The following is a 13,325-nucleotide window of genomic DNA, read 5'->3' on the forward strand; positions in this document are numbered from 1 at the left end:
TGGAATACAACCACCCGTACGACACCTCTGGTCTGGCAGTCTCTCACAAAGGGCTTGTCCTGCCAGAGCTTTTTGCAGCACTTGCGTCCGCTTCGTCCTCCTCCTCCGCCAGTGTTGCTGCTGTGCCTGCTTCGTCCTCCTCCGCCACTGATGCTGCTGCTCGCATACGGTTACGGGAGGAGCAGATACGGGCGCATATGGGCTTCAGCACTCCAAATGTCAGCAGCAGCAACAGCAGCACTCCTAGTGTCAGCACCCACACTGGCAGCAGTGGTCCCAAGAGGAGAAATGCGACTCAACACATGTGCAAGCTCTGTGGAAACACACACACAGTCGCTACAGGAACGAGCACTTTTGCTCTCAGTCAGCAGGGCGTTCAGTGGAAGACTGGCTTGCTGAGAAGAAGATGGAGGAGGCACAATCAAAGGTAATGTTGGGGTAACATCTGTGTGTAGGTGTCTTTCAGTTGTCTTACCATGCATCCTCTCATTTTGCTCTTTCCTCTCACATGCAGACCCAGCATCGATCTCCACGCCATCTGCTGCCTCGACTTGCCAAGAGTCCCCCCCGCCCCCCCAACACACAATAGCATCCAGTGTGGTGCTGTCGTCGACGTCGTCGTCTCATCTTTGACTTGCAACTTCTGACCACTTACTTGCTTCCATTGTTGTCTCCCGGGAAACAATCAGGACTCTCTTGGGATCTTATCCTGTGGGACCTGCCCGCTCTTTGCCATCTTCTGAGGAGTAAGGAAGCTGCCACTCCAATCCAAAGCCCCCAAGACCCCCCCCCCCCCCCCCCCCCCACACACACACACACACACACACAGACACACACGCAGACACACACACACTCCTACACTTTCATCAAATATCGAAGGAAGGGAAGCCATACTATATATATATTCCCCCCACCCCACCCGATGTTGCCCGGTGACTATTGATGACCCAGAGATCCAAAGAGCCCTCTCCCTTTTCCTCTCTCTCTCTCTCTCTCTCTCTCTCTCTCTCTCTCTCTCTCTCTCTCTCTTGCTCTTTCTATATCTCCTTGTCTGTGCTGCTGAGCATTATTATTCTCTTAACCCTCATGCATCATCATCACAATACATACGCAGCAGTCATGTGAGCCAAATCATTGTTCAGGCTTGAAAGTGTTAAAATTAAGTTTATATGAGTATTTTTTTACTTCCAACCCCTCACAATGTTCAGTGGCATCAGACCTATCCGCAGATATGTAGTTTTTTTTTTCCTTTTTTTTATGCCCCCTCTGGACAATAATCAAGGAAAATTATAATAACACATCAGGTTTACAGTATACTGAAATATATGCCCAAAATATTTCAATGAAAGACTCCTGCGTATAGTCAATTAGCAGCTCCTATGTCTTAAAAGTTCCGAAATTGCATCATGGTGCCATTTTGAAGTTATACATGTCAAAACACTGGCAAAAAAAAATCAGCCCTCTACTGCTTGTTTTTAAGTGCTTTGTATTTGTTGAAAGACATCAAAGTCAACCAAAAAGCTATAATTTTCACGGTTGATGCACGAGGGTTTTAATGCTGGAAGTTCATTTGTCACTTTAGAAAGATATCCTCCACCAGTGAGCCGCAAGGTAGAGAACGCTTATGACCTTTTCTCTCCCCAACTAGGAGTCAAGTATTTGGAGGCAAGTTGTTTGTGTGATTTTTTTTTTTCTTTTCTATCTACAGCCTCGCCTTCAAGTGCAGACTCCACTTCTTCCGGGTGGAAAATTCCAGCCGCAGCCTCCACTTCTTCAACTTATTTCTCTTCTATATTTATAAAAAAAAAAAAAAAAAAAAAAAAAAAAGCCCTCTAAATCAATATATTTCTCTTCTATATTTTTAAAACAATGCCTTCTCTAAATCGTTGGAAGTCATTTGAATGACGACAGTGACGAAAATTGCGTGTGTTATTTTTTTTGGGGTCTTTCAATTTAAAAAAAAGTCGTTTGCTGTGTTTTGCTTTTTCAGTCAAATAAAGGTTGGGGTGTTTTACAATTGTGTCTGCCTCTTCAATATGAAACCAATATATATCCATCCATCCATCCATTTTCTGCGGGCGTGCTGGAGCCTATCCCAGCTATCTTCGGGCGGGAGGCGGGGTACACCCTGAACCGGTCGCCAGCCAATCACAGGGTACAAAGAAACAAAACACCCATTCGCACTCACATTCACACCTACGGGCAATTTAGTCTCCAATCAACCTACCATGCATATTTTTGGGATGTGGGAGGAAACTGGAGTACCCGGAGAAAACCCACACAGGCACAGTTAGAACATGCAAACTTCACACAGGCGGGGCCAGGATTTGAACCCCGGTCCCCAGAACTGTGAGACAGAAGTTCACCGTGCCAGCCAATATAAATTTCTTATCTAATTTTATATTGATATAAATTTATATAAAATGAAGTCATTTCTTACAATATTTGACTTGGGGGACTGGTTAGCACATCTGCCTCACAGTTCTGAGGACTGGGGTTCAAATCCCGGCCCCGCCTGTGTGGAGTTTGCATGTTCTCCCCGTGCCTGCTTGGGTTTTCTTCGGGCACTCCGGTTTCCTCCCACATCCCAAAAACATGCATCCTCGGTTAATTGAAGACTAAATTGCCCATAGGTGTGAATGTGAGTGCGAATGGTTGTGTGTTTATATGTGGCCTGCGATTGACTGGCGACCAGTTCAGGGTGTGCCCGGAGATAGCTGGGATAGACTCCAGCAGCATAAAAAAATCAATGAATAAATAACAAATATTTTAAAATAGCGAGTTACTTTTCAATCACCCTGTATGTAAAACAATTTACACCCTCGCCGAAACCGGGGATCGTATCCGAGTTACCCGTGTGCCGAGGGAGGGACGGCCAGCCGACCGACCGGCACATTTCTTATTTATAAAGATTATATATTATTTACATAGATACACACATTTACATTGGTACCGATAAGCTTTCACTTGTCACGCCTCTTGTTTATATATATTATATAGATTGATTTATATTGATCGCTCCCCGTCGAGACCGGGGATCGTATCCGAGTCTTCTCGGTAACTTTCCAATTTTAGTCAACGGTTAACCGAGAGGGTTAGCATTGCGTCGCTGAATGGCGTGACGAGGATTTCTTGTGACATTGAAACAAGCAAACGTTGAATTATTTTTTTTTTTTTTACATATACTAACCGTGAACTTCCAAGAGCTTTAAAAAAAACTACATCGTGGGAAGATAGTTGGGAGAGGCTCCAAGCACTCCCGCGACCCGCGTGAGGAGAAGAAGTAAAAAAAATGGATGCATGGAAAAAACGAAAGTAGTAAGCCAGTCATCCTACTAATGCTGATATCCTGGTGGGGACAAATATGGTATCGTATGGTAATCGTTTATTGTTCAGTCATGGAACACAGAGTGCCGAATTTTGCTTTTTAAGAGGCCACTGTCACAAAAACAAGACAAACAACAACCATAAAAAAATACCAATCGTCAATAAAGACATCACAGCATACATTCATACATGTTCTTTGTTGTATGAAACGGTTACAGATGAAAGAGGAGGTCTGGAGCCTCCCTCCGCCAGCAGATCATAGATGTTGTAACTGCTAACTAATACTACTGCTACTATTGTAAAGAAAAATATTCAACAGCGTATCTATAGCTGTGGTGTTTAAAAACACAATCAAAATACAGAGAAACGAGAAAATACTTGGTAATTCCACATTTTTCCAGCAGGTGGTAGCAGATCTAGATAGCCTCCCACTATATTTTTTAATATAGTTTTCTCATATTTTTAGGTCAAAAGTCATGATAAAATGAGAAAGAAAGGCAGATTCGTTTTACTGTTATATATTGATTTAAAAAAGGATGAAATATGCAAAATAATTTTTTTTTTTGAAATGAGGAACGCTTCACGAATTTGCGAGTCAACCTTGGGCCATACTCGGGGTTCGCTGATGGGTCCACTTAACTTATTAGGATGGCCAATCAGCGTACCCACCTAACTTATTAGGATGGCCAATCAGCGTACCCACTTATTAGGATGGCCAATCAGCGTACACCATAAACTCTCTACACTCACGATTGGCTGTCCTCAGTGAGGGTGCCTCCCACCCTCCGCCGCCGTTCGTAATACAGACGCCATTGTCGATGGCTGGCGACCAGTTCAGCGTGTGCCCGGAGATAGCTGGGATAGACTCCAGCAGCATAAATAAATCAATGAATAAATTAGAAATATTTCAAAATAGCGAGTTACTTTTCAATCACCCTGTATGTAAAAAGATTGATCCACGCCGAGCCCTGGGATCGAACCCGTGTTCCCCGCGTGCGGAGGGAGGGACGGCCACCTTTCTTATTTATAAAGATTAGATCTGATTTACATAGATACATACATTTACATTGATAGCGATAAGCGTTCACTTGTCGCGCCTTTTATTTATATATATCGTATAGACTGATTTATATTGATCGCTCCCCGTCGAGACCGGGGATCGTACCCGAGTCTTCTCGGTATCGTTCCAATTTTAGTCAATCGTTAACCGAGAGGGTTAGCATTGCGTCGCTGAATGGCGTGACGAGTATTTCTTGGGACATTGAAACTTGCGAACGTTGAATTTTTACATATACTAAACGTGAACTTCCAAGAGCTTTAAAAAAAACTACATAGTGGGAAGATAGTTGGGATAGGCTCCAAGCACGCCCGCGACCCGCGTGAGGAGAAGAAGTAAAAAAAATGGATGCATGGAAAAAACGTAAGTAGTAAGCCAGTCATCCAACTAATGCTGATTTCCTCGTGGGGACAAATATGGTATCGTATGGTAATCGTTTATTGTTCAGTCATGGAACGCAGAGTGCCGAATTTTGCTTTATAAGAGGCCACTGTCACAAAAATAAGACAAACAACAACCATAAAAAAAATATCAATAATCAATAAAGACATCACAGCAAACATTCATACATGTTCTTTGTTGTATGAAACGGTTACAGATGAAAGAGGAGGTCTGGAGCCTCCCTCCGCCAGCCGATCATAGATGTTGTGACTGCTAACTAATACTACTGCTGCTATTGTAAAGAAAAATATTCAACAGCGTATCGATAGCTGTGGTTTTTTAAAACACAATCAAAATACAGAGAAACGAGTAAATACGTGGTAGTACCAAATTCCTCCAGCAGATGGCAGCAGATCTAGATAGCCTCCCACTATATTTTTTAATATAGTTTTCTCATATTTTTTGTTAAAAATCTTGATAAAATGAGAAAGCAAGGCTAGATAAATGCTCGGAATAAATCGGAAATAAAAAAACAGATTCGTTTTACTGGTATATTTTGATTTTTAAAAAAAGGATGCAATATGCATAAAAAAATATTTGTTTAAAATAAGGAATGCTTTTTTAAAATGAGGAACGCTTCACGAATTTGCGTGTCATCCTTGCGCAGGGGCCATGCTAATCTTCTCTGTATCGTTCCAATTTTAGTATATGCGAAGCCGAAGCAACGCAATTGGTATACCTGCTGGGCAGGTATATAAAGAGCACATGATCGAACACATCCTAGAGGTCAGGTATCACCCAGACCACTCATACAACTCGACAACAGGAGTGCACACACTGCAATCTGATAGGCTGCCGGGGGGATCATGCAAATACATTTGAGCGCAGACGAGTGCCGTTGGTGCAGACAGAGGCCGCGCCTCCTCGCTGCAGCACTCCCCTCGTAGGAATGCGGCCAAGGTGGGGGAAGGAAACGCCTCATGCATGCTCGCACGAAACCTGCAGCGACACAGCGCAGCAAAACAAAGGAGAGCGTCCTGCAGATGGAAGTAGTAATTGGTGTCAAGGAAGTATGTCGAAGTGATTCATCGCGACGGACTCAGATCTTTTGTACGTCGGGGAGGAGTTTAGCTTGGGTTGTTTGCAAAAGTTACGAAGAGTTATTGTGTGTTGGAGGACGTTTTGTTGGTGGATTTATTCAAAATCCAATCATAAGAAAGCTATTTCTTTTTCAGGCTATTGTCAGGGGAGTTTGAAATGATATAAAAGTGTTTTAGGATTGTATTTTGTGGAATAGTTATGGTTCAAGCTATTACTATAGGCAAAGAGAAACATTTGAAGTTGGGGTGGCGTTTTTTCCCCCTCTATTCTCTGTCCTTACATTACTGTATAATAATAATAATAACGATAACACATATGCTTTTTATTGGCTATCCATCCGTGTCGCTCACAGAAATGCATCAATGTAGTTTTTCTTCTGCTAACCACTTTTCCAGCATGCCAAAAAACACGCAAATCTTCTATTCTCTTGTACGTGACCTCAAGAGGTCAAGGCGAAGCTGCGGTTACCATTGTGCTTCATCACCAGCAGAGGGCGTTGCAGCCTGGAAGAATTGCTGAAGTGGAGCGACCTCCGCTTCAGGGTGTCTCTCTGGAAAAGGAGCTGTGCAATGTTGTCTTTCTGGGGAGACAGTGACGTGGCACCTCACATATTTATTTATGTGGATGCATTAGTTTGGAAGTAGATTCAGTTGATTACAATTCTAATCTTGTCCACTAGATGGTAGCAGATATCCACACAAATAAAAAGCACCCAACTTTGACGGCTGCGGCTCAGTTTGTAGAATGCGTCGTCCAGTGAGCGAAGGGAAGCTTGTTCGAATCCCGGCTCCGACAGTCCGCATGTCGAAGTGTCCTTGGGCAAAACACTGAACCCTAAATTGCTCCCTGAGGTGCTGGCAGCGCCTCGCATGGCAGCAGCTGCCCTTTGGTGGATGAATTGTGTGAGTAGGTGAATGTGAGGCTTTGTAAAGTGCTTCGGACACTTTGAAGGTGTAGATAAAGCACTATATAGGTGCAGTCCATTTTCCATTTTTACTATTTACATGTGAAGCAGTGTACCGGGGGTATTTCAGTGAAAACTCTGAGGAAGTTGAGCCTGAGATCAGGGTAAGGATGTTCCTCATGCTCTGCTCTTTGGAACAGAATGATCAGGCATTCCTTCATCTCAGGGTCAACTGCGCTTCTCACTTGGGCCTCAAGTTCCCTCAACAGCTCCGCAAACCCACATCAGCAATTCTTCCAGGCTGCAACGCCCTCTGCTGGTGATGAAGCACAATGGTAACCGCACCTTGGCCTTTGTTGGAAGAAACGGTTACAGATGAAAGAGGAGGTCTGGAGCCTCCCCCCGCCAGTTGATCATAGATGGTGTGACTGCTAACTAATACTACTGCTACTATTGTAAAGAAGAAAAATATTCAACAGCGTATCTATAGCTGTGGTTTTTAAAAACACAATGAAAATAAAGAGAAACGAGTAAATACGTGGTAATACCACATTTCTCCAACAGATGGCAGCAGATCTAGATGGCCTCACACTGTATTTTTTTTATATAGTTTTCTCATATTTTTCGGTTAAAAATCATGATAAAATGAGAAAGAAAGGCAGATTCGTTTTACTGCTATATTTTGATTTTAAAAAGGATGAAATATGCAAAAGAAAATATATTTTTTAAATGAGGAACGCTTCACGAATTTGCGAGTCATCCTTGGTCCATACTCGGGATTCGCTGATGGGTCCACGTAACTTATTAGGATGGCCAATCAACATCCGAATTTATTAGGATGGCCAATCAGCGTACCCACTTATTAGGATGGCCAATCAGCGTACACCATAAACTCTCTACACTCACGATTGGCTGTCCTCAGTGAGGGTGCCTCCCACCCTCCGCCGCCGTTCGTCATACAGACGCCATTGTCAATGCCTAGCGACCAGTTCAGCGTGTGCCCGGAGATAGCTGGGATAGACTCCAGCAGCATAAATAAATCAATGAATAAATTAGAAATATTTTAAAATAGCGAGTTACTTTTCAATCACCCTGTATGTAAATAGATTGATCCCCTCGCCGAGACCGGGGATCGTAACCTGTGTTCCCCGCGTGCGGAGGGAGGGACGGCCAGCCGACCGACCGCCACCTTTCGTATTTGTAGAGTTTAGACCTTATTTACATAGATACATACATTTACATTGATACATTGGTACCGATAAGCTTTCACTTGTCGCACCTCTTATTTATATATATTATATAGATTGATTTATATCAGAATCATCTTTATTTGCCAAGTATGTCCAAAACACACAAGGAATTTGTCTCCGGTATTTGGAGCCGCTCTAGTACAACAGACAGTCAATTTACAGAACACTTTGGAGACATAAAGACATTGACAAAAAAACAATTGTGCAAAAAGATGCAGAGTCCTCTAGCACTTAGAGCAGTTCGAATGACTAATATTGCAATAGTCCGGTGCAATGACCATTGTGCAATGGGCGCTGAGACTTCAAGGAGTGTATGCGGTTTAAAGTGACGAGTTGTGCGATCATCTGGGACAATGTTGGTTGTGCAAATGTTACAGATACTCCTCAATCAGTGTGCAAATGGAGCAGATGCTACTCTGGCATGAGTGGCCAGTATATGCAAATAGTGCAGCATGGTGAGACAACTACAGTGAGTGCACGAGTAATACATAATTGGCCCCACAGAAATGTGACAACGAACTCAAGTCAAAAAATTGCCAGCATGTTGTAATGGAATTGTAGGTTAGGTGTTTAAGAAGTTGATCGCAAGAGGGAAGAAGCTGTTGGAATGTCTACTAGTTCTAGTTTGCATTGATCGGTAGCGCCTACCGAGGGAAGAAGCTGGAAGAGCCGGTGACCTGGGTGCGGAGGGTCCGAGAGGATTTTGCACACCCTTGTCTTAGTTCTGGCAGCGTGCAAGTCTTCAATGGTGGGTAGGAGGCTACCGACAATCCTTTCAGCAGTTTTGATTGTCCGTTGCAGTCGGAGTTTGTCCTTTTCTGTAGCAGCACCAAACCAGACTGTGATGGAAGAACACAAGACCGATTCGATGACCGCTGTGTACAACTGTCTCAGCAGCTCCGGTGGCAGGCCGTGCTTTCTCAGAAGCCGCAGGAAGTACATCCTCTGCTGGGCCTTTTTGAGGACGGAGTTGATGTTGGTCGCCCACTTCAGGTCCTGAGAGATTGTAATTCCCAGGAACTTGAAGGTCTCGACGGTTGACACAAGGCAGCTGGACAACGTGAGGGGCAGCTGTGGCGAAGGAGGGCTCCTGAAGTCACTGAATGGCGTGATGAGGATTTCTTGTGACATTGAAACTAGCAAACGTTGAATAATTTTTACATTTACGAAACGTGAACTTGCAAGAGCTTAAAAAAAACGACATAGTGGGAAGATAGTTGGGATAGGCACCAAGCACGCCCGCGACCCGCGTGAGAAGAAGTACAGTAAATGGATGCATGGAAAACACATAAGTCGGAAGCCAGTCATCCTACTAATGTTGATTTCCTAGTGGGGACAAATATGGTATCGTATGGTAATCGTTTATTGTTCAGTCATGGAACGCAGAGTGCCTAATTTTGCTTTTTAAGAGGCCACTGTCACAAAAACAAGACAAACAACAACCATAAAAAAATATCAATCATCAATAAAGACATCGCAGCATACATTCATACATGTTCTGTGTTGTATGAAACGGTTACAGATGAAAGAGGAGGTCTGGAGCCTCCCTCCGCCAGCCGATCATAGATGTTGTGACTGCTAACTAATACTACTGCTACTATTGTAAACAAGAAAAATATTCAACAGCGTATCTATAGCTGTGGTTTTTAAAAACACAATCAAAATACAGAGAAACGAGTAAATACGTGGTAGTACCAAATTCCTCCAGCAGATGGCAGCAGATCTAGATAGCCTCCCACTATATTTTTTAATATAGTTTTCTCATATTTTTTGTTCAAAAACAATGATGAAATGAGAAAGCAAGGCTAGATAAATGCTCGGAATAAATCGGAAATAAAAAAACAGATTCGTTTTACTGGTATATTTTGATTTTTAAAAAAAGGATGCAATATGCAGCAAAAAATATTTTTTTAAAATAAGGAATGCTTTTTTTTAAAATGAGGAACGCTTCACGAATTTGCGTGTCATCCTTGCGCAGGGGCCATGCTAATCTTCTCTGTATCGTTCCAATTTTAGTATATGCGAAGCCGAAGCAACGCAATTGGTATATGTGCTGGGCAGGTATATAAAGAGCACATGATCGAACACATCCTAGAGGTCAGGTATCATCCCAGGCCACTCAGATAACTCGGTGACAAAATACATGGGTGTGTGTATATGGGTGTATATGGAAGCTAGTTCAACAATATGTTAGTTATCATTGTGTATTTTTACAAGAGGAAATTCACCCAAAAAAAACTATCTGTGAAAAGACAGGACTGCACACAGGGTAATCTGATAGGCTGGCGGGGGTCTCATGCAAATACATTTGCGCGCAGACGAGTGCCGTTGGTGCAGACAGAGGCCGCGCCTCCTCGCTGCACCACCCCCTCGTAGGAATGCGGCCAAGGTGGGGGAAGGAAACGTCTCATGCATGCTCGCACAAAACCTGCAGCGACACAGCGCAGCAAAACAAAGTAGAGCGTCCTGCAGAGGAACGTAGTAATTGGTGTCAAGGAAGTATGTCGAAGTGATTCATCCCGACGGACTCAGATCTTTTGTACGTCGGGGAGGAGCTTAGCTTGGGTTGTTTGCAAAAGTTACGAAGAGTTATAGTGTGTTGGAGGACGTTTTATTGGTGGATTTATTCAAAATCAAATCATAAGAAAGCTATTTCTTTTTCAGGCTATTGTCAGGGGAGTTTGAAATGATATAAAAGTGTTTTAGGATTGTATTTTGTGGTATAGTTATGGTTCAAGCTATTACTATAGGCAAAGAGAAACATTTGAAGTTGGGGTGGCATTATTTTTTTTCTCAAGTGTCTGTCCTTACATTACTGTATAATAATAATAATAATAACGATAACACATATGCCCCTCCTTGAGCCGTCACCTTGTCGTGGTGGAGGGGATTGTGTGTCCCGGTGATCCTAGGAGCTAAATTGTCACATTGGAGCTAAGTTGTCACATATGCTTTTTATTGGCTATCCATCTGTGTCTCTCACAGAAATGTATCAATGTAGTTTTTCTTCTGCTAACCACTTTTCCAGCATGCCAAAAAACACGCAAATCTGCTATTCTCCTGTGCATGACCTCAAGAGATCAAGGCCAAGCTGCAATTACTATTGTGCTTCATCACCAGCAGCGGGCGTTGCAGCCTGGAAGAATTGCTGAAGTGGAGAGACCTACGCTTCAGAGTGTCTCTCTGGAAAAGGAGCTGTGCACTGTTGTCTTTCTGGGGTGGCAGTGACGTGGCACCTCGGGTATTTATTGATGTGGATGCATTAGTTTTGAAGTAGGTTCAGTTGATTACAATTCCAATCTTGTCCACTAGATGGTAGAAGATATCCACAAAAATAAAAAAAGCACTCAATTTAGATGGCTGCGGCTCAGTCAGGGTCAACTCCGCTTCTCACTTGGGCCTCAAGTTCCCTCAACAGCTCCGCAAACCCACATCACCAATTCTTCCGTGCTACAACGCCCTCTGCTGGTGATGAAGCACAATGGTAACCACAGCTTGGCCTTGACCTCTTGAGGTCACGTACAAGAGAATAGTGGTAACCAGAAGAAAAACCACATTGACGCATTTCTGTTCAAGACACAGATGGATAGGCAATAAAAAGTACATGTGTTGTCGTTATTATTATTATTATACAGTAATGTAAGGACAGAGAATACTGAAAAAACACAAATAATTGTCACCCCAACTTCCAATGTTTCTCATTGCCTATATTAATAGTTTGAACCATAAATATTCTGCAAACTACAATCCCAAAACACTTTAATATCATTTCAAACTCCCCTTGCAGAAGCCTTAAAAAGAAATGGTGTTTCGATGATTTGATTTTGAATAGATGCACCAACACAATGTACTCCAAAACACACGATGACTCTACATAACAACCCAGGCTAAACTAAACTACTTCCCGACATAAAAACGATCTGAGTCCGTCGCGATGAATCACTTCAACATACTTCCTTGACACCAATTACTACTTCTATCCCTTTTGGCCTGGGCCTTCGCTGCCATCTTGTGGCATGTTGGGGCGTTACAGAGAGAGCACAAAATGAGGCGACTGGATGAGTTTTTCGCAAATGGCTAAGGATAAATTCCGCAGAAATAAACACCTATCTGTGAAATTTAGGAGGAGCACATGCGTATGGCGAGCTGTTTAAGCATTTATTCAATATCCTTGATGTTCATCTTAAGGTCCATGTAGTAGTACACTGTTTGTCCTCACTCATAAGACAACTCAACGCACTAGTAGGCGATGGACTAAAGGCTCAATCGACTCGCTGTACGCATGCTGCTTCTGCACTGGAACTACACGGCGCTCTACTTTGTTTTGCTGTGCTGTGTCACTGCAGGCCTTGTGCGAGCACGCGTCAGCCTTTCCTCCCCCACCTTGGCCGCATTCCTACGAGGGGGTGGTGCAGCGAAGAGGCCCTTCCTTCTCTGTCTGCACCGAACGGAACTCGTCTGACGTCAAATGTATTTGCATGATCCCCTCCGGCAGCCTATCACATTGCCATGTGTGCACTTCCCGTGTTTACACAGATTGTTTTCAGTGAATTTCTGCTTGTAAATTACTCAATAATAACTAACATATTGTTGAACTAGCTTCCATATACACCCATATACACACCCATGTATTTTGTCACCGAGTTATCTGAGTGGCCTGGGGTGATACCTGACCTCTAGGATGTGTTCTATGATGTGCTCTTTATATACCTGCCCAGCACATATATCAATTGCGTTGCTTCGGCTTCGCATATACTAAAATTGGAACGATACAGAGAAGATTAGCATGGCCCCTGCGCAAGGATGACACGCAAATTCGTGAAGCGTTCCTCATTTTAAAAAAAATATTTTTGTATGCATATTTCATTCATTTCATTTTTATCAAAATATACCATTAAAACAGAGTTTTTTTTATTACTATTGAGATTACTTCTAGGATTTATTTTAAGCACTTATATACCATTTTTACTTCATTTTAGAATTGTTTTTAACCTAAAAAATAAAGAAATAGAAAACTATATTAAATATAAAATAGTGTGAGGACAGCTAGATCAGATGCCATCTGGTGGACGTTTATGGTATTACAACGTATGTACTCGTTTCTCCTTTTTTATTCTGTTTAAACCCCACGGATATAGATACGTTGTTGAATATTTTTCTTGTTTTTAATAGTATTAGTAAAGCCAGCAGTAGCAACATTTAGGATCGACTGGTGGAGGGAGGCTCGAGACCTCCTCTTTCATCTGTAACCGTTTCATACAAAGAGCATGTATGAATGTATGTTGTGATGTCTTTATTGATGATT

The 13,325-nt window shown here is 42.7% G+C and overlaps 3 non-coding genes across 3 annotated transcripts; 1 reads left to right on the forward strand and 2 right to left on the reverse strand.

Annotated features, from left to right (window-relative positions):
* Window positions 1-5,387: 5,387 nt before the first annotated feature.
* On the reverse strand, window positions 5,388-5,493 carry LOC133405641 (U6 spliceosomal RNA). The gene has a single exon (XR_009768984.1). It is a non-coding gene; the product is annotated as a U6 spliceosomal RNA (small nuclear RNA).
* Window positions 5,494-9,953: 4,460 nt separating this feature from the next.
* LOC133405642 (U6 spliceosomal RNA) lies at window positions 9,954-10,059 on the reverse strand. The gene has a single exon (XR_009768985.1). It is a non-coding gene; the product is annotated as a U6 spliceosomal RNA (small nuclear RNA).
* A 2,693-nt stretch (window positions 10,060-12,752) lies between these two features.
* On the forward strand, window positions 12,753-12,858 carry LOC133405643 (U6 spliceosomal RNA). Its single transcript, XR_009768986.1, has one exon. It is a non-coding gene; the product is annotated as a U6 spliceosomal RNA (small nuclear RNA).
* Window positions 12,859-13,325: the final 467 nt, after the last annotated feature.

This window comes from Phycodurus eques, chromosome 7 (assembly GCF_024500275.1).
Source record: "Phycodurus eques isolate BA_2022a chromosome 7, UOR_Pequ_1.1, whole genome shotgun sequence".
Taxonomy (NCBI): Eukaryota; Metazoa; Chordata; class Actinopteri; order Syngnathiformes; family Syngnathidae; genus Phycodurus; species Phycodurus eques.